Genomic DNA, 22600 nt, shown 5'->3' with positions numbered 1-22600 from the left:
TGCCCACCATTAAAGTCTGATGTCAGTGCCTCCACAGTTCGTCGCCTGTCCTGTTTATCAGTCTGCGTAGCCCTCGACGTCCGACATGTGTAATGAGGTGTGGCCGCCAAACCCCACGAATTGCGGATTTGCAGTCGTGCAGTTACTGAAATGAGCGTGTCGAGCCTCCTGGCCATCACAAATTGGCCTCAGTGACACTCAGATAGATCGCGCGGTGTCCCCATTCTAGGCACGGACAGCACGCTCACTGATTCTACAGGCACCGTGCTAGAGCCTGACTAGTAACCGTTCCTCGCCAGGTGAAGTTGCTGTTGCCTGGACGGGCTTATATCGATAGTAGGTCGGTCGTCATAATGTACTAGCTAATCAGTGTACGTGTATAGAAGTGCAGAATGATGAATGATGAGAAATAATGAAGCACCGAGGCATACTGCATAATAATAAAAATCAGCCGATATAAAGAGAAATGTTTGTGTCCACGGAACCATTAGTCCAAGAAAGAAGGTAGAACAAGTCATTTTAGGTTTAAGAGTAATCATACCCTTATTTCATTTTTGTGACTGTATATATGTAAATACTTTGTGTTCTGTACACTAAAGATTACTGATTTTCATCATATACGATATAGAACGATTATTAAAAAAATTGCTTTTCTTGTTAAGATAAGTGAATATCACGGTATGATATTACGTTAGTGTGGGCATGGGATTTTTAATGTGTGCCTGTCTGCAATTATCTCAGGCAGTTTCTCCTTGCCCCTTGCGGTGCACAGTGTTTTGTTTCCGCATACACGGATTTTGTCTTTTTATGTTACGTTCCGACGTGTAGTGGAAATTTAGGGTTCGTTGTTCTGTAAATGAGGCAATGATGTTCACAGTTTCTACATGTCTGTCTAATTAATGAGAAAGGTAATAAATAATCCAACACGGCCATGCATGTGAACAACCTGCAATAAAATGAAAATACCCATGGATAAATAAGTGGGTAATATTGTAAACAGACGAAACTACTTGCAGAGAGAATTCTGCGAAAAAACTAATACAGGTCAGTTCCTACGTGGAAATAAATGTTAAAATATGAAAGTATATACGCAGAGCTTGTTTCCATTTGTAAATGTGTTTGAACTGAACGCTTAAGTGAACTTAGTGTTGCGAAATATGTGGACATCTTAGTCCATCTTAGCAAGTGAAGCTCACGATATAGAACACTCAGACGAGTGAGCTGTAAGGTAAAATGAAGACAAAAAACTTTCCACACATAACAGGCAATGTAATGAAATTAACTTACCTTTACTGAACTGAAAGTATGACATTGTCTTGAGATAAATCGATGTTAAACTGTGAAGACCCAAAGACACTTTTTAACTCCCCCCTACCACAGACAGCAGACCCTGAATACCTGCTGCCAACTGTAGAAGAGATCAGGAAGCAGATAAAACAGTTTAAAAAGGACAGAAGCCCATGAGAAGATGGCATCAATGCTGAAATAATTCAGGAAGGGGGTGAATACCTTGTCGCAATGATTCACAAATTAATAGGGATCATTTGGAACATTGAAAACATTCCAGAAGACTGGAAGAATGCACTAATCTCTCCTATGCACAAGAAGAATGACCGAATGCCATGCGAAATCTACCGTGGTATCACACTGCTCAATGTTTGTTATGAGATCTTCTCAAACTCTCTTCTACATCGAATGCAACCGTTGGCAGACATCATTATTGGAGTATATCAAGGAGGATTTCGTCACGATAGATCTACTATCGACCAAATTCTTGTCCTACGCCAGATCGTCGAAAAAAGGTGGGAGTTTAACCAAGAACTACACATTTTGTTGGTCGACTTCAGAGAAGATTGCATTCATCGAGAAAGTATGCTGAGGTGTCTGCAAGAGTTCGGTTTTGCCAAGAAAGTAGTAAGCCTCACGAAGGCCTGCATTATGGATACTACTGTGGTGTCACTGCCAGACACCACACTTGCTAGGTGGTAGCCTTTAAATTGGCCGCGGTCCGTTAGTATACGTCGGACCCGCGTGTCGCCACTATCAGTGATTGCAGACCGAGCGCCACCACACGGCAGGTCTAGTCTAGAGACACTCCCTAGCACTGGCCCCAGTTGTACAGCCGACTTTGCTAGCGATGGTTCACTGTCTGCATACGCTCTAATTTGCAGAGACGACAGTTTAGCATAGCCTTCAGCTACGTCATTTGCTACGACCTAGCAACAAGGCGCCATATTCAGTTACTGCAACTAATTACTTCAAGACTGTATTCTGAACAAATAACATTGTGAATCATGTACCGTCAAGAGCGACGTTCATCATTAATGGATTAATGTTAAGTATGAAACTAATTACGTCCACTTTCTGAATTCTCATTCCTTGTCATGTTCCAGACCTCACGTGAGTATAGTTCTTCCCTCTTCACGCCAGCCTGCGTCAGGTAAACGCGTGCATTTCGGCCTCCTCTACTAACACGGTCTTGGCTCTTCTGCCAACACTACAACTACAGAAAAAGTAAAAATTGGAAATAAGGTGACTGAAGTATTCAAAATAAAAACTGGGCTACGGCAGAGCGATGGACTATCACCTGTTCTTTTCAATCTCGCATTAGAGAAGGTAATGCGAGAGATGTCATCTAACAAACTCAGAGGAGTCCAGACCAGGCATGTGAACATCAAGTACCTCGGATATGCCGCTGACACAGTGCTACTATCTGGACCGCAAGAACAATTAGGGGAAATGACAGACATTCTGGAAACAACAGCGAGGGAAATTGGACTTCAAATCAATCGTGACAGGACGGAATACATGGTTCTACACCGTAGACATAATGAAACTCAAGAACCACTTCCACCCTTACAGACAACTGAAGGGTCTTATCGTCAAGTTAAGGAGTTCAAATATCTGGGCGCAGTATTCAGAGATGAACCAATCAGTAACACAGAAATACAGGCAATACTACAGGCAGGTAATCGCTGTTACCACAGTCTTAATGCTCTCCTCAAAACCAGAAGTTTGTCAAGACATTTCAAAATAAACATCTACAAAACTCTCCTACAGCCAATTGCACCACATGGATGTTCCACCTGGAGTTCAACCAAGCAAGATCTGAACAGACTGATGATACTTGAAAGGAAAGTCCTTCGGAAGATTTTTGGACCAGTTTACGATAATGAGTGAAAAATGGAGGATTCGTCACAATACAGAGTCGTACGATATTTACAAAGAGCCGAACATCGTGGCTATAATTAAGATACGACGATTCCAGCGGGCAGGGCATGTTGCTCCAATGAAGGACAACCGATGGCCGAAAACTGTACTCAACACCAAGCCAACCGGCAGAACGCCCGTAGGAAAACCTTGTACTTGATAGAGTGACTGCGTATCCAACGACCTTCAGAGAGTGGGACTGCTGGAAGGATGGCAGAAAGGAGTTGAAGACAGGCTGAAGTGGAGGCAATCTCTCAAAGCAGCGCGCGGTCCATTGGGCCTGATCGCGTAAAGTAAAGTAAGCAAGCATTAATCTTGTGTCCTCAACTACAAACACTTTAAATGTTTTAAATATTAGCTGTACGTTACAGAGACGCTTAACTAGCACTTGTGGAGGACACTCAAATATTTGCGTCAGCGGACTGTATTATAGATTATGAACCCACAGGAACGATTAAATATGTAACTAAGGCAATGGGTATTTGCCATTATGCATGCTTACAAATCAAGAACTAGTAAGAATTCAAAGCGTCCAATACGCACATCAAATAAATGTTCTATCAGCAACTCATCTTTTGCTAATATAACTGTGTTAACGAAAATTTACTTCTACCACAGCTTGGAAAAGTTTTGTTTGTATCCAACACTGACAGTGGTCGAACAATGTTTTGTGTTTACACTTGAAGAGCTGCACGATTAGCTGAGGAGTAGATCAGTAAGCACGACCTGAAGTCCACGACCGTCTACTGCTTCGCCAACTTATCCGGCGTCGTTCCTGCTAAAAGGTCACGACTGCCATTCTATCCCGTAATCAATCCTTCGAAGTTCTCCGCACCACACAAAATGAATTCGCAGCCGTCAATGAAGAAATCACAGTACTGTTACTTTGTATACAATGCGGAAGGGACAAACTGCTTACAAAACATTAAAATCGTTTAAAGGCACTAGAAGACTTAAAACAGACTTATAACTCAAAATGTAATAGTGATTGTACAATCACACTTCCTTTCTCTTCTGGGCGAAAGTTCGTATTTCAAAACAAGGATAATAGAACGAGATTTGAAGGCCTCGACCTGGTTTTAGGCGTGGTTTTCCTTGGTCCATGGCCGAATGGATATGCGAGACAAACATAATGAATCTGTGGCGAGTTAATCAACTCCAAATCCCATCAGGCACTAAAGTATTCAGATTGTAACCAGCAAATAAATCACACGTGGCATTACAGCGCAAAACAAGTAAACCAATTTTGTAACTGAATGTTCGAAATGAGTGTGGTTTCTTTCTGCACATAACTCAAGCATTCAAGATGACAATATAGCACTACTTTTTCCTTTATTCAAAAAATAATCAATTACGTAACGTCAAGAATTCTCAATTCCTAAGATTAGTTTGTGCACTGTAAAATGCTGCTTGAACATCTTTATCGTTTATCTTTTAAAACAACGAAATACTAATCTCCTTTGTCGACACAAAATTTGTATCACTAGATACTCTGTCTTCGTCTTGGTTGGCAATATCTAGTAAGTGTCTCTCACGTAAAAGCCTTTTTTGAATAATTACTCAGTTATGTCTAGGTGTTTAATTAGTAGAAATACTGGAAGCACCCATTTTTATATATCCTCAAGTAATCGAAACAGTAACTTGTTATTTCACAATAGGCCAATTTCAACAGGACTGCAATCACCATTGCTCAATGACGAAACGATCTGAGCTTTATTTTGGCTCTTTCGTCGAACCTATCTTTGTAGAGACGAAATCTAATAATTTAATTTTCTTTCTCTTCTTACACTTTCGCGGTATGGGAGCTGAATCGAAAATCCGTGCTCAAAAAAAGTCAATGAATAATGATGGAAACCATCCAAAACGCAATGGCCTGAACCTCCAGCGATGGGAGAAAAAAATGAAGTTATTTAAGATCCTAATAGTTAACGACGCAGATGATGAGAAGAAATCCATGGGTGTTGGAAAATACTTTCATGGTGCAGCAAAAGTGTATGCGAAACTTTTGAGTTACTCGCATCTTTAAATGTCTTTAAACTGGAGAATCTTTTCTTTGACGTAATTACACCAGCTTGAAGGCATATTTCAGTTGACTAGGCCTCGCCAGCATGGACGTGAATGATCTTGGGAATATGATCAACATCTTTAAACCACATGAAAAGTCAAAACGACAGATATCAAGATTGGACAGAATATCAACTGAAATGAGACATCAGAGGAAAAGTGCCTGGGCCTAATGGGATACCTTGAAACATTGATTAATAAATATTGAAATACATAAATGGATGCCTGAACTGGGATTGCATGCAAAACTGGAGTTATCATGTAGTATGTTGTAACTGCAAGTGGTGTTTGAAGCGATTTCAGGATTGTAGCCAGTCATCGTAAACTTCTTTCCACGATATTATAATTGTACATGTGCCAGTCATCTTGAAGTGAGCCGTCAAAGAATGACAAAGATTTTTTTTTCTTTCTTGTGACTTCATTCCCCTGCCCCTTATGGGGACAGGAGGGCTGGCAATGGCACAATCCACCACTCCTCAGCAGAGTGACGTTACAGTTAAATAAAAAGAGAAACCGCACATATAAAAGGGGGGAAAAGGGGGACATAAAAACATAATAATTGGAGACAATGGGGGTAAAATATACACTGACTTGGGGACGTTCAGTGTGGGACAGCTCAAAAAAGGTCGACATAAAGTTAAACAAAAACAGTTGGCGAGTCGTGGAGCACATAAAATACACTGGAGTTATATGAACAAATTAAAAGTTGTCCCAGTATAAAAACACACCAGAACGAGAGACACTTAAGAAAGCACATACAAAGAATAAAAACAGCCAGGAGGGACCTACAAAGGGAGTAGGTAAGCAATGGAGCACACACAAAGAATAAAAACGGCTGGGAGGGACCTGCCGAGGGAGAGGAGGGCAGAGAAGAGGGAAAAAGAGGGGAGAGGCATGTTCAGTTGGGGAGGGGGTGCTGGAGGGGGTGGGAGGAAAAGAAGAAGAGGGTTGGCGGTGCACCAAGGGGATGGAAACAGGCAGAGTGGGAGATAGAGAGAGAAGGCAAGTCAGGAGGGAATATGAAGACACAGAAGGGGGTACAGGAAAGGGGGGGTAGGATGGAGGAAAACCGCTCAGGGGAAGGGAAGAGGAGGGGAAAGGGAGCCATGAGGAGAAGAAGGGGGAAGGTGGGGTTAGAGTTGGTTAGAAGGGTAGAGATCAGGGTGAAGCTCATCACTGGGGAGGGGTAGGTGCTGAAGTTACATTGGGAAACAAGGTGGATGGTGTGAGGAGGGAGAGAGGGCAGGGTATGATGCTAAAGGCGCGGCAACAGGCTAGGGTAGAGAGGATAGAAGATAGCAGGGGTGGGGGAATCGAGTTGGCTGACAATGTACTGGGTGCAAATGTGTTTGAGGAAAAGACCCACATGGGGGATGGGAAGCAGATAAACAAGGCGAGGCAGGGTACATGGCGTTCAAGGTTTTGAACTGCCTTATAGAATCTCGGAGGGGTGGAAATCCAAACAATGCTGGCATACCGAAGAATGGGGCAGACCAAGGTTTTGTAGGTGTGAAGGATCATGGAGGAATGCAGTCCTGATGTGAGACCGGACAGGAGTTTCAGGAGGTGGAGTCTATCGTGGGCTTTGACAAAGACTTTTTTTTCCTTTTTTGTAATTTCCATTCTCCATCAGGGGTGGACTGGCAGCAGAATAAGCGCTGCTCTTCAGCCGAGAGACCTGGGAGGTTCTGCCAGAGGGAGGGGACAAGGCAAAAGGGAAAAAGGGAAAAGGAGGTGAAGAGGATGGGAGAGAAAGGGGGATGAGGTGGGGGGCACGCCGAAAGAGAGCTGAGGAGGGAAGGGATAGGAGAGGAAAACAGCCAAGGAGGGGGTGCAGGGACTCAGGGAGGGAAGGAGGAAAATCCGCTCTGGGAGAAGGAGGGGAGAGGAAAAATGGGGCCCTGGGGAGGGGGAGAACAAGGTCAGGCTACATTTGGTGAGAAGGGTATATGTCATGGCAAAGTTCAACATCTGGGAGGGGGAGGTGCTGGAAATTGCCCTGATGAAGGAGAATGTGGAGGTGGAGAGAGGGAGGGATACAGCGATAGAGGTGCAGCAATGGGCAGGGAGTGGAGAGGAAGGAGGAAACCAGAGGGTGGGGGAGATCAAGCCAGCAGACAGTGTAGAGAATGTGGAGATGTTGGAGGTCATACAGGAGTTGTGTGGGGGAAGGAAGGCAGATACGGAAGGCAAGGTAGAGCGCATAGCATTCGAGGATTTGGAGGACCTTGTAAAAGTGGGGCAGGGCAGAGATCCAGGTAATGCTGGCATAACCAAGGATAGGATGGATGTGGGATTTGTAGGTGTGGAGGACGGTGGAAGGATGTAATCCCCATGTCCAGCCAGACAGGAGTTTTGGGAGGTGGAGGCAGTAATGGGCTTTCTGCTGGATGGTATGGAGGTGAGGAGTCCAGGTGAGGTGATGGTCAAGGTTGAGGTCAAGGTATCTCAGGGTGGGGATGAGCTGGATGGGATGACCATTAATGGTGAGGTAGAGATTGTGGGGACGGAAAGAGCGAGTGGTGCAGCCTGTGATCATTGCCTGTGATTTGGAGCGGTTAAGTAGAAGGAACCACTGGTTACACCAAGTGGTGAATTGGACAAGGTGGGTTTGGAGGGTGCATTGGAACCATTGAATGGTAGGATAGACAGCAAGAAGGCAGTGTCATCAGCATATTGGAGAAAGTGGACAGGTATGGGTGGCTTGGGCATATCGCTAGTGTACAGGAGATAGAGGGGAGAGGACGGAGTCTGGGGGACGCCAGCAGTGGGATAAAAGATATGGGAGTCGGTGCTGTGGAGGTGACATAAAAAGGACGATGTGAGAGGAAGGAAGCAACCAGATGGACAAAATTGATAGACAGGGTGTAGGTTTGGAGTTGAAATAGGAGACTCGGATGCCATACGCAATCTTCGGCATTTTGGACGTCTAGGGAAACAAAAATGGCTGAGTGATGGGAATTAAGCTCGAGGGAGCGAAGGTGGACGAGATCAAGGAGTTGGTCTTCAGCAGAGAAGGAGGGTCAGAAGCCCCACTGGGTAAGGTGGAGGAGGTGGTGTTGATTAAGGTGCTTATGGGTACGACAGGGGAGGATGGATTCAAAGATCTTACTGAAGCTGAATAAAAGATTCTAACTACTGAAGGCACGAACAACTGACAGGCATAGTTAGCAAATGAAAGATTTTGATAGAGAACAAGCAATGAATTTACCTTAATAGTGTTCAAAAGTCATAATATATATATCAGTTCATGACATCAAGTCTTACAAATTTACTGTCTCTGATGGACACACATCCAGATCATCCGCTCTCAAAACTCCGCCATCTCTCCCCACATCCACCACTGTTGGTGGCTCACCTCCAACTGTGGAACGCTACACACTGTTCACATCCAACTGCCCAACACTACAATAGCGAATATTACAACAATGCCAACCAGCCACAGACTGCAAACAGCACAGCCAGCGATTTTCATACAGAGCACTACGTGGCGTTACCAATATAAAAACCTAAACAGCCTACTTACATAGTCCCATGCTCCCCACAAAAAAATTTACAAATTGCTTTGGCTAGTGGCCAATAATGATTTCATAAAATGTTTCATAATTACAATAACAAAGAAATCAAATGCACACACTTATTGATACAATGTTGGTCAAAAGCTAAAATTTTCTCACAGTCCATAAAGACAGTCCTGATCATTCATCGCAGTAAAATTGCAGTGTTTTTTTTCTCAAAGTCTGAGCAGTAAAAGAAAATGCACACGGAAGTAGTGGATTTCCATGCAGTCTTGAAGAAGTAGTGTTGTCCTTTCAACGGAAAGAGAATGCTGACTCTTGACCTGCAGACAGGTAATGGGTCACAACAGAGCAAATCCGCAGCAGAGTCAGTCGAAGTTGAAGAATATTGGTAAGTAGGTCATCACAGAGCAGACCCACTGTAGTCCTGGTAGAGATTATGGTATTGGTGGGCCACTAGAGGTGCAGACCCACTGCAGTCCTTGTAGAAATAATGGTATTGGTGGGTCATAAAAAGTGCAGACCCACTGCAGTCCTTGTAGAGACGGCCAGCAGCCATCTGTTGCGACTGTGCAGGTGCACAATCACCATCGAAGAGTCTTGCGGACAATATTGCAAGTCCATAAATGACCACTTGTGCACTCACAAAGTTTTTGGAACTGTCCTTAGAACCAGCAATGCTGTTAACCAGTCCCTTGCTGAATTATTAACACACGTGCAAACACTAACAGTCCCAACTTCTCACATATTGTGCACATGCTATTACCAACAGTAATGTGTGCAGTGAAATGAATGCTTACAAGTTACTTAATTTGATGAACTGGTATCAATTACAATTTTATATCATGAGAATACAATTATAAAGATACAAAATACATCATTAAAGAACATAATAGTGCAGATAACATTTGTACTAATACAAGCTTTACAAGAGAATAGAAATAAACAGATACATAAGTGTTACAGGAATTATGACATAAGTAAATAAATAAAATAATGAGAATAGTTTTCGAAACATTAATTTCACACATGAGCATTGAAACACAACAGAATTAATTATGTCTAAACATCTTTACAAAGTAAATAACATAGTATTAGAAAAATTCTACAACATAACTCTTATCAGGTAAACACATCAGGGCAGGAAGAACACAAATACACAAGGGTACACGAACACATAGAGGAATAACACAAAAGGAAAGGACAGGGTTTGTTTTACTGCAGTATTTTGCAAACAAAACTTTCTTTACTTCTTGGAGATCTCCCTTGATTCATCATTATTCCCAAAAAGTCCTATCTATGCCTGCTTTCTGTATTCTGTTCCTACCCTCTTTCCAAATAATTATTCTTCATTCTACAGTACCTTTTCTTTTTACAAACCTTTTTCGTATAACTTCTCAGCGCATTCTTTCCCTATCCTCCATAGTTAGTATTAGAAGCTTTAGCTATCGTTTGGGCATTTAACAAATTCCGTTTCTTTCTTTCTGGTAAGCACGTAAAAGTATACAGTGATCATCGTGCATTACAATTTCTTATGTCTTCAAAATTAAATCATGACAGGTTAAAACGTTGGGCATTGTTTCTGTAAGAATTCCACTTCACAATAGTCTACCTTCCCGGCGAGGAGATTATTGTTGTGGACGCACTGTCACGCGCACCGGCTGGGCTTGAGAAAAGCAACACAGAAGGCAACCTCGAGAAAAATTTCAGTATTCTTTACATTCAGAAAGTCGCCTTTCAAAACTTCATCGCCACATCTTTAAAGGACATTGCTCATGAACAAGATAAACATCCAATTTGGAAAGACATTAAAAGTAAATGGCATGAAAAGACACGCACACAGATTCAGCATTATTATCTGGTTAGAAGCAACATACTCTTCAAACGCTGCACTGTTGATGACAAGCTATGGGTACTTTGCATTCCTGACGATTTTGTTAATAAGCTCATTTGGTACTTTCATTTCAGCTATGCACATTTTGGTCCACGAAAACGTTATCATTTTCTTCGGACGACTTGTTATTTTAACAATATGGAAAAGAGAATTCGAAGAGTCTTGTCTATTTGTAAACTTTGTCAAAAAGCTAAACCATCTACCATCTCACATCGTGCTCCATTGTTTCCTATCATTCCTTGTAAATTAAAAGAATTTGCTGCTGTTGATCTCTTGGGACCCCTTGTCAGAACATCGAATGGTTTTTCGTACGTTCTAGCAGCTGTTGAACTTACTTCAAAATTTGTTTCTTTCACACCGTTACGTAAAGCCACTGGACGGTCTGTATCCAACGCCTTTGTTAAAAATTTCTTATGTGAAGTTAACCACGTTAGTAAAGTCATTTCAGATAACGGACCGCAATTTAGATCTGCTGTTTGGTCACGCATGCTTCGTAACCACAAAATCAAACCTGTTTTTATTTCATTGCACTCACCACATTGTAACCCGTCTGAACGGATTATGAAAGACACCAATAAGATTTGCAGACTTTGTCACAGAAAGCATCAGTATTGGGACAAACATTTACACATATTTCAAAACGTGCTGAATCAAATGTCTCATGATTCCACTGCTTTACCACCTACTCTTGTACTGAAGAATGAAGAACCACCGTACAGAATCAGAGTACTTGTACCTTTTCCTAATACACGTAAACTTCGACACAAAGACATAATTGATTTGGCTATTAATAATATAAATTCTGCTGCAGACAAAAGGGAAAACTACATGGAAAAGAAAATGCAAAGAAACTATATTTTGGTCAGAAAGTTCTCGTAAAAGCTCATTCATTGTCACATAAGAAGAAATGCTTGAGTCACAAATTCTTTCTGGTTTACAATGGAACTTACAGAATCCGACCTATACCACATGATAATTGCGTTGAAGTTGAAACTCTGCGTACTAGGAAGAGTAAAGGTTTGCACCACATTTCACATGTAAAACCGTTTATTGAGAGATAATATGCTTTTTAACTTAGTCTTTGCTACAAAATTTTTCACCTCACATTACTAGTACGCTTTGTCACACTTAGAAACTGGTAACATGCAACAATGTTTTGAAGTTAACTATCCAGTCTAGAACCTAGGGAACAAATTTAAACAGAAATTACGAATGCATTGTTGTAGTGAACAGAAGACACAGTGTTGTTATTTGTACATTCTTGCTTGTTAGTTGCACGATTACGTAACGAATATAAGGCTCACATACTTAGAACATTTACCGCTACTACTAATCAGATTTTAATGCAACATTTTGGTCTACTTGAAAATACATTGAGGATTTAAAGTACTTTCTGAGAGATATCAGATGACTCAGTGGTTAGTTTATTTGACAGCTACATGATTATATCACGAAGCCACTAATGTGTGACACAAGTTACATTGTCGTTTTTGCGGTGTATCTGTTTTATATCTGCCCAGTTTTTCTGAATTCTTCTGGAAAGGAAAACATGTTTTAGTACTAACTTTTGTGGTATAGCTACAATGAGACCGCCTCTTCTGTAGCACAACAATACATAACAGTTTAGTACTTTCTTGATCACGGTACTGTACGTAATAACTACGATATCTATACGCATAGCATTTCACTTTTGTTTATTACGAGGTAAGTACATTGACTTCTACAAAACTTTGCTTATGGACGACGATAATTACGACACTTGGCATATTTTTACCGTTACTTAATGACAGAGATTATCTTGCAACAAGACGCACAGTTTAGCGCTACAGTACACGTATTTGAGTGATTAATTTTGTACTTAAAACATTTATTTTTAAAGATTTTTGAATTACAAAGATATAAAGGTTTTCCGTGATACATTTCATTTCATTGCTGCAATCTGTAACACCTGAGGGTATAATTACATTAATCCTCAGGGGGATACACGCCTACTTTGTGTACGAAGCGTGGCGACCGCTAGGAGCCCTAGCTAATATGGTATTTGCTTATACAACTTTACACATCGGTGCCATATTTCTCTAACACATAAATTACACATATATCTGATCATTTAACTGAGAGAAACAAACATTTTTTTTACTAAGTCAGCAACAGATGTTTACGTAATTACACAGTTGGATAACTTCACACTTATGAAATTGTATTTTGTCTGTACTTGGTGAACTGTTCACATTTTTTCAGAACCATTGTGATACTATGAGACTTTGAATGATGTATTTGGTATGAGATCATGATTTTTAAAGTACGTTTGAGGTATATGACACTATTGAAATGAGCAGAGAATTGTTTTTAGGTTTTGAAATTATTGCAGGAAGCTACGACGATTTTGAGATTTGACTGAGGTGTTATGATGTTATTATTACGATGACGATGTGTATTATGCTGTTCAGGTATGTTTATGATCAATAAGCTGATGCTATATGAGGAATTAATTATGATGAAATATTGAAGAAGTGTCGACGAATATGTATATGTGTAATAAGGTAAGGAATAATGAGTAGTGGTTAGGGACTCAGATTTGTGAAAACAGATGTTGGAAACGAAGAATCGTACTGTAAGAGTTATGAAATGTGTGTACGTGCATGAATGTTTCACAATGCTGGCGAAAATTTTTTGGACACAGTTATATTTATAGGATTTTGTTTCTACACATTTGCAAAGCAAATTCTCGACCTGTGAAATTCTTATATGAGACTGTCACTGTAGTGCAAACTGTTGTAAATGTTTCGGTAAGAAAGCCAAGTGACATTGATGTAATGCGTTGTGAGCGCCCAGCTGCGACAGCTGCCTGGAGAAAAAGCAATTAGGTCGAGAAAAAAGAGGCCATTAACCTCGCTATTGACATTTCTTTGTAGAAAGCATCGCAAATATGACAATTACTTGGAAACATATGATTATACTGTGAAGCATGTACTTTGTGCTACTTGCTGAAAAGTTTATGAATTGATGGAAAATATTCTTACATCTGCACACCTGATTATGAGAAGTGTCTTTGTACGAGACTTGAGAGAATTTCTACTGCCTTATGAAATGCCATATGGCTAGTGAATGATGTTTTATGCCTTCCTTTGTATATATATTTGCCTATTTTGTTTAATATCTAGTTTCTAGCTGCACTGCAGCATTGGTTAAAATAAAATTTAATAGATGTGCTAATGTAAATATTTTCTGTCTACAGATCCATTAAATAATAGTTTTATGATCTACTCTCTTAAAAAAGAGAACACAAATAGACATTTCCCTTCACAGGAATTGCATAAATAATTTTTTTACGATTTGGTAACTTGTCTGTTAGAGTAAGTTATCAGATGTGCCACAGGTATTAAACATGGCCATTTTTACTGTAATATTTTTTCTGCTTGAGCTTTGTGATGTTTAGGTATAAGTTATAGCATTTGCTGCTGTTGTTTGCCAGGCATAGTTCTACTGAATTTTACATTGTATTAAGCCAGTTTTACTACTGATTTATTTTTCTTCTTGCTGCACATTGGCTCATCTTAGTGATAATGTTGCATTTGCTTTGCTAATTTATATTTATTGCTGCTTGCTTTGCCAACTTGCATTTTTTGTCATTGCTATTTGTATTAATTGTTTTGTGTTGCTGCATTGCCTCGTCCCTTAGTATATATATCTGAGCTCAGTAGATTTAAGTTAGCTTAATAGTGGGTATACTATATAAGAAACTAACTATGAAGAATAGGGAAAGAATGCATTGAGAAGTCATATGAAAAAGATTTGGGCAAAAATGAGTATTGTACAATGAGAAACATTTATTTTAAAAGAGCATATGTACAAAACAGTAGGGTTTAGGGACAACAGGGATAGATGGGATTTTTTTTTTTTTTTTTTTTTTTTTTTGACAGGAGCAAATGTTGAAATAAGAGGAAAGATCTATGGAATGAAGTTTTGGGTTGGACTGCAGTACCAAATGTTACACTGAAAACAAACCCTGTCCTTCCCTTTTGTGTCATTCCGGTATGTGTGTACTCTTGTGTATTTGTGTTTTTCCTGTCTTTATGTGTTTAGCTGATACGAGTTATGTTGTAGAATTTTTCTAATAATATGTTATTTTCTTTATAAAGATGTTTAGACATTACTAATTCTGTTCTGTTTCAATGTTCATGTGTGAAATTAATGTTTCAAAAACTATTCTCATTATTTTATATATTTACTTAAGTCATAATTCCTGTAACACTGAAGTATGTGTTTATTTCTATTCTTTTGTAAAGCCTGTATTATTACAAATGTTATCTGTATTATCATGTTTTAATGATGTTTTCTGTATCTTTGTAATCGTAACTTGTAACCATACATTTCACTGCACACGTTTCTGTTGGTCATAGTATATGCACAATATTTGAGAAGTTGGGACTGTTAGTGTTTGCACGTGTGTTAATAATTCAGAAAGGGACTGGTTAACAGCATTGCTGATTCAAAGGACAATTCCAAAAACTTTGTGAGTGCACAAGTGATGGTTTGTGGACTAGCTATATTGTCCGCAAGACTCTTCGATGGTGATTGTGCACCTGCACAGTCGCAACAGATGGCTGCTGGCCGTCTCTACAAGGACTGCAGTGGGTCTGCACCTCTGGTGGCCGATCAATACCATAATCTCTACAAGGACTACAGTGGGTCTGCTCTGTGATGACCTACCTACCAACATTCTTCAACTTCGACTGACTCTGCTGTGGATTTGCTCTGTTGTGGCCCATTAACTGTCTGCATGTGAAAAATCAGCATTGTCTTTCCATTGGAAGGACAACACTACTTCTTCAAGACTGCATGGAAATCCATTACTTCCGTGTGCATTTTCTTTTACTGCTCAGACTTTGAGGGAAAATAACACTGCAATTTTACTGTGATGAATGATCAGGACTGTCTTTATGGACTGTGAGAAAATTTTAGCTTTTGACCAACATTGTATCAATAAGTGTGTGCATTTGATTTCGATGCTGTTGTAATTATGAAATTTTTTTTCAAATCTGTATTGGCCACTGCCCAAAGCAATTTGTAAAATCTTTTGTGGGGAGCATGGGGGCTACATAAGTAGGCTGTTTAGGTTTTTATGTTGGTAACGCCAGGTAGCGCTCTATATGAAAATCACTGACTGTGCTGTGTGCAGTCTGTGGCTGGTGGGCATTGTTGGAATTTGCTATTGTAGTGTTGGGCAGTTGGTTGTTAACAGCGCATAGCGTTGCACAGTTGGAGGTGAGCCGCCAGCAGTGGTGGATGTGGGGAGAGAGATGGCGGAGTTTTGAGAGCGGATGATCTGGACGTGTGTCCATCAGAGACAGTGAATTTGTAAGAATGGATGTCATGAACTGATATATATATATATATATATATATATATATATATATATATATATATATTATGTCTTTTGAACACTATTAAGGTAAATACATTGTTTGTTCTCTATCAAAATCTTTCAATTGCTAACTTTGCCTATCAGTAGTTAGTGCCTTCAGTAGTTAGAATCTTTTATTCAGCTTCAGTAAGATCTTTGAATCCATCCTCCCCTGTCGTATCCATAAGCACCTTAATCAACAGCGCCTCCTCCCCCTTACCCAGTGCGGCTTCTGATCCTCCTTCTCTGCTGAAGACCAACTCCTTAATCTCGTCCACCTTCGCTCCCTCGAGCTTAATTCCCATCACTTAGCCATTTTTGTTTCCCTTGGTCTCCAAAATGCCGAAGATTGCGTATGGCATCTCAGTCTCCTATTTCAACAGTTGGAGATGAGCCGCCAGCAGTGGTGGATGTGGGGAGAGAGATGGCGGAGTTTTGAGAGCGGATGATCTGGACGTGTGTCCATCAGAGACAGTGAATTTGTAAGAATGGATGTCATGAACTGCTATATATATTATGACTTTTGAACGCTAGTAAGGTAAGTATATTGTTTGTTTCTATCGAAATCTTTGATTTTCTAACTATGCCTATCAGTAGTTAAGTCCTTAAGTAGTTAGAATCTTTTATTTAGCTGGCAGTATTGGGGCTCGCTGTATTGCAGTATTTCGAGTAACGAAGATTTTTGTGGGGTAAGTGATTCATGAAAGTTATAGGTTATTGTTAGTCAGGGCCATTCTTTTCTAGAGATTATAGAAAGTCAGATTGCGTTGCGCTAAAAATATTGTGTGTCAGTTTAGTGTTTATCAGAATAAGTAAAGAGAGAAATGTATGAGTACGTTCAGTTCTGCTAAGCTGTTTGAAGATCAAATAATGTAAGAGGTTTATCAGCACAGTAATTCATAAATTTTTCTAAGGGGACGTTTCAACATGGAAAGGTAAAGAAAGCTTCTTTGTAATATCAGTCCAGTAATCCTTTCTTATTACAGTTAAATTTACATTTTAGCATCTAACTTTAGATTTCATTACAAAATCACTCATCATTTTGAAGTACCTATTTCACGTGCAGGGTAACACAAAATATTGGTATGATAAAATGCCTACATTACAATCTAACACTTGGTTGCTTTACGGAGCACACCACAAAAAACTGCCTATTGCATCCGCTTTCGTTCACAGTGTTACACACTGGCTGCTGTGCACCAAGCGCTCTCTTGCTCCAACACTACAATCTCAGACTGGAAGCAGTATCTTTGGCTCTGCGGTCGTGCAAAGTCAGTGATCCTCTTTATAGAGCCCATGAGAGACATACTTCATTTAGAATATAATAGTTTCATTTTAGTTTACACTAGTGTCATTACAATGTTCTGGTGCCATTATTCGGGTGCCACATATAAATGTACCCCACCAGACTCCTTTCAATCTATACGACTCTATATAGAGAAGCAAAAGAAGCTACTCCTCCTCTTGCAGCAGTATACAATAGGTCGCAGGAGGAACGAAACATTTTCTGAGATTGGAAAAGTGCGCAACTCTTTCGGTTACAAGACCGGTCGTCAAACAGACGCACAAAATTACTGGCCTATATCGTTGACGTCCGTACGTCGTCCAAACTTGGAACACATTTTTGAGCCGTGTGTGGCTCATGTTTGTGCCATCCATTATGTAGCAAATTGTTTTATCGTACGGCCGCCTCGTCGTTTTAAATTTCAATTAGTGGTGTCACTGATTTACTGTCTTGTCTGGCGTGAGTGGCAGCACCAGCCCGTATCGATATTTGCCCTGCCGTATTATCGTTGCTGGACGGTCATGCCTTCCCGGTCGTCGTGTGACATGAAGTGAGATCGCAACTGGGAGTCGTTGAGTTGGAACGCGGCAGAAGTGCAGTCGGGACGCAGCAGCAGTCGGCGACGGAGCGCTAGGGAGGCGCGGGCAGCCAGTACTCGCCGGCCACTCGCGACACAGGATGAACTGTCCGGCGGACGGAGATGTCAGCGGGATCGACCGTTGGTCGGTCGTTCAGTTGGTCGCCTCTTTGGGTGACGTGTGTTTGGTCTTTTGACCGTTTCTGGGCCTCGTCACTGGGTCATCTTGCTGGACGTGGCTCGGTTCCTTCTTGTGCGGAGACGTCGTGACCAATGGGCAAGAGTGACCTCTGCATGATTGGGTCTGAGCCAGTGTGTCCGGATAGTTAAGACTCGCCCGACCGTTGCTGAAACACGTGGTTCGAGTGACAACCACCTTGGTTGCTTGTTGGTCGGTCGTCTGGTCAGACGACGTGTGTTCTGTCACCGACCGTCTTTCGGTTTAGTGTGTGTGTCCGCCGGTGATTTGTTCTAGTTGTTCATCAGTGATTCGTTTTACAAATGTTCGAGTTTCTTGTGGCAGTGTTTCGTCGAACACTGTGCACCTTGCGTCAGTTCCACTGAGCAATGCTTTAAATGCTGTAATGCTGTCTACGTAATGCAGTAGCCGGTTGGTCGGTTGCGACAGACCGGCGTTCATGCTGTCCGCGACGGCGTGTATTTCCACAGCCGTTGCGATGTTCATGTATCTCAGTAGTTATCGTACCTTGGCTTATTAACACACCAGTGTTAATGCCTCGCCGGCATTTTGGTTGTAGTGCCGTTGGTCTGGTTACCGAAATCATGTAGTTGATTCGTTCGTCGGCTGTCTGTCGGTTGGGTTGCCTTCCGATTAAGAGATTTGTGGTCAGCCTGCTTGTCTCGCCTAAACGGGTGTTACAATTCCAGGCCGACCCTTGGAAACTTCTGAGCGCCATTCCGTGTCTGTTACATAGTAACTTCCCTGTTTGAGTTTTAGTACTTTGGTTAATGTGTGGCCTTCAGACGAGTTTTAATGTCTCTTAAATTAATGTTCTTGTCTTGCCCTTAAGGCATGAGATTGTTATTCTTAATATTATAAGAAATGTTTTATGGAAGGGCCTTGTGCCTTTTAAAAATGAAACTTTTCTTTTAGGGCATAAGCTGTTAAATTATTTGCTGATGTGCGGCCTTCAGCCGAATGTTGATATTTATTGAATTAATGTTCTTGCCTTTCCCTTAAGGCATAAGACACTTTTGTTTGCTTGAAATGTTTTAACATACGGCCTTCCGCATTAAGATTAAAACTTTTCTTATTGCTTAATATGCGACCTCCAGCCATGTTCCATTAGACTTAAATTGCCAAGGCCTTCAGCCTGTTTAGATTTAAGATTTAGAAAATATTTTTGGGCGAAACCTCCAGAAGGACCTTGTATGTACATTTCTTGCTTAGGCCTTGCGTCTTGACTTTTGAGTGTGGCCTTCAGCCGATTTAAAGTTAATTGAAGGAGGTCGATTAAGGTTTTGAGTGTTTTACATCCTTGCTGTAATACTGTGTGTTGATAAAGAAAGTTTGTATGTTGAGTGCAACTGACAGGAACTCATTTTGACCCCTTTCCACAACCTAATCCGCTCTGGCCTGCTAGCCCAGGCATTTCAATTTTATTTTCGAGTGTTGTGATATTTCTGGAGATTAAAAATATTCTCTGCACGAGCCAACCCGGATTCCGCAAATAAGGACCGTATGCATCCATGCGGCTGAAAGCAAGGGGAAACTACAGCCGTAATTGTTCCCGAGGGCATGCAGCTTTACTGTATGATTAAATGATGATGGCATCCTCTTGGGTAAAACATTTCGGAGGTAAAATAGTCCCCCATTCGGATCTCCGGGCGGGGACTACTCAAGAGGACGTCGTTATCAAGAGAAAGAAAACTGGCGTTCTACGGATCGGAGCGTGGAATGTCAGATCCCTCAATCGGGCAGGTAGGTTAGAAAATTTAAAAATGGAAATGGATAGGTTAAAGTTAGATATAGTGGGAATTAGTGAAGTTCGGTGGCAGGAGGAACAAGACTTTTGGTCAGGTGAATACAGGATTATAAATACAAAATCAAATAGGGGTAATGCAGGAGTAGGTTTAGTAATGAATAAAAAATAGGAGTGCGGGTAAGCTACTACAAACAGCATAGTGAACGCATTATTGTAGCCAAGATAGACACGAAGCCCACGCCCACTACAGTAGTACAAGTTTATATGCCAACTAGCTCTGCAGATGATCAAGAAATCGAAAAAATGTATGATGAGATAAAAGAAATTATTCAGGTAGTGAAGGGACACGAAAATTTAATAGTCATAGGTGACTGGAATTCAACAGTAGGAAAAGGGAGAGAAGGAAACGTAGTAGGTGAATATGGATTGGGAGTAAGAAATGAAAGAGAAAGCTGCCTGGTAGAATTTTGCACAGAGCACAACTTAATCTTAGCTAACACTTGGTTCAAGAATCATAAAAGAAGGTTGTATACATGGAAGAACCCTGGAGATACTAGAAGGTTTCAGATAGATTATATAATGGTAAGACAGAGATTTAGGAACCAGGTTTTAAACTGTAAGACATTTCCAGGGGCAGATGTGGACTCTGACCACAATCTATTGGTTCTGAATTGTAGATTAAAACTGAAGAAACTGCAAAAAGGTGGTCATTTAAGGAGATGGGACCTGGATAAACTGAAAGAACCAGGGGTTGTACAGAGTTTCAGGGTGAGCATGAGAGAACAATTGTCACAAATGGGGGAAAGAAATACAGTAGAAGAAGAATGGGTAGCTTTGAGGGATGAAATAGTGAAGGCAGCAAAGGATCAAGTAGGTAAAAAGACGAGGGCTAGTAGAAATCCTTGGGTAACAGAAGAGATACTGAATTTAATTGACGGAAGGAGAAAATACAAAAATGCAGTAAATGAAGCAGGCAAAAAGGAATACAAACGTCTCAAAAATTAGATCTGCAGGAAGTGCTAGGATGGCTAGAGGACAAATGAGGATGTAGAGGCTTATCTCACTAAGGGTAAGATAGATACTGCCTACAGGAAAATTAAAGAGACCCTTGGAGAAAAGAGAACGACTTGCATGAATATCAAGAGCTCAGATGGAAACCCAGTTCTAAGCAAAGAAGGGAAAGCAGAAAGGTGGAAGGAGTATATAGAGGGTCTATACAAGGGCAATGTTCTTGAGAACAATATCATGGAAATGGAAGAGAATGTAGATGAAGATGAAATGGGAGATATGATACTGCGTGAAGAGTTTGACAGAGCACTGAAAGACCTAAGTCGAAACAAGGCCCCGGGAGTAGACAAAACATTCCACTAGAACTACTGACAGCCTTCGGAGAGCCAGTCCCGACAAAACTCTACCATCTGGTGAGCAAGATGTGTGATACAGGCGAAATTCCCTCAAAATATATTAATTCCAATCCCAAAGAAAGCAGGTGTTGACAGATGTGAAAATTACCAAACTATCAGTTTAATAAGTCACAGCTGCAAAATACTAACGCGAATTCTTTACAGACGAATGGAAAAACTGGTAGAAGCCGACCTCGGGGAAGATCAGTTTGGATTCCGTAGAAATGTTGGATCACGTGAGGCAATACTGATTTTACGACTTATCTTAGAAGAAAGATTAAGGAAAGGCAAACCTACGTTTCTAGCATTTGTAGACTTAGAGAAAGCTTTTGACAATGTTGACTGGAATACTCTCTTTCAGATTCTAAAGGTGGCAGGGGTAAAATACAGGGAGCGAAAGGCTGTTTACAATTTGTACAGAAAGCAGAGGGCAGTTATAAGAGTCGAGGGACATGAAAGGGAAGCAGTGGTTGGGAAGGGAGTGAGACAGGGTTGTAGCCTCTCCCCATTGCTATTCAATCTGTATATTGAGCAAGCAGTAACGGAAACGAAAGAAAAGTTCGGAGTAGGTATTGAAATCCATGGAGAAGAAATAAAAACTTTTTGGTTCGCCGATGATATTGTAATTCTTTCAGAGACAGCAAAGGGCTTGGAAGAGCAGTTGAACGGAATGGACAGTGTCTTGAAATGAAGATATAAGATGAACATCAACAAAAGCAAAACGAGGATAATGGAATGTAGTCGAATTAGGTCGGGTGATGCTGAGGGAATTAGATTAGGAAATGAGACACTTAAAGTAGAAAAGGAGTTTTGATATTTGGGCAGCAAAATAACTGATGATTGTCGAAGTAGAGAGGATATAAAATGTAGACTGGCAATGGCAAGGCAAGCGTTTCTGAAGACGAGAAATTTGTTAACATCGAGTATTGATTTAAGCGTCAGGAAGTCGTTTCTGAAAGTATTTGTATGGAGTGTGGCCATGTATGGAAGTGAAACATGGATGATAAATAGTTTAGACAAGAACAGAATATAAGCTTTCAAAATGTGGTGCTACAGAAGAACGCTGAAGATTAGATGGGTAGATCACATTACTAATGAGGAGGTATTGAATAGAATTGGGGAAAAGAGGAGTCTGTGGCACAACTTGACTATAAGAAGGGATCGGTTGGTAGGACATGGTCTGAGGCATCAAAAGGGATCACCAATTTAGTACTGGAGGGCAGCGTAGAGGGTAAAAATCGTAGAGAGAGACCAAGAGATGAATAAACTAAGCAGTTTCAGAAGGATGTAGGCTGC

Source organism: Schistocerca cancellata, chromosome 7 (assembly GCF_023864275.1).
Source record: "Schistocerca cancellata isolate TAMUIC-IGC-003103 chromosome 7, iqSchCanc2.1, whole genome shotgun sequence".
NCBI classification, from domain to species: domain Eukaryota; kingdom Metazoa; phylum Arthropoda; class Insecta; order Orthoptera; family Acrididae; genus Schistocerca; species Schistocerca cancellata.
This window is presented reverse-complemented; position numbering follows the sequence as displayed.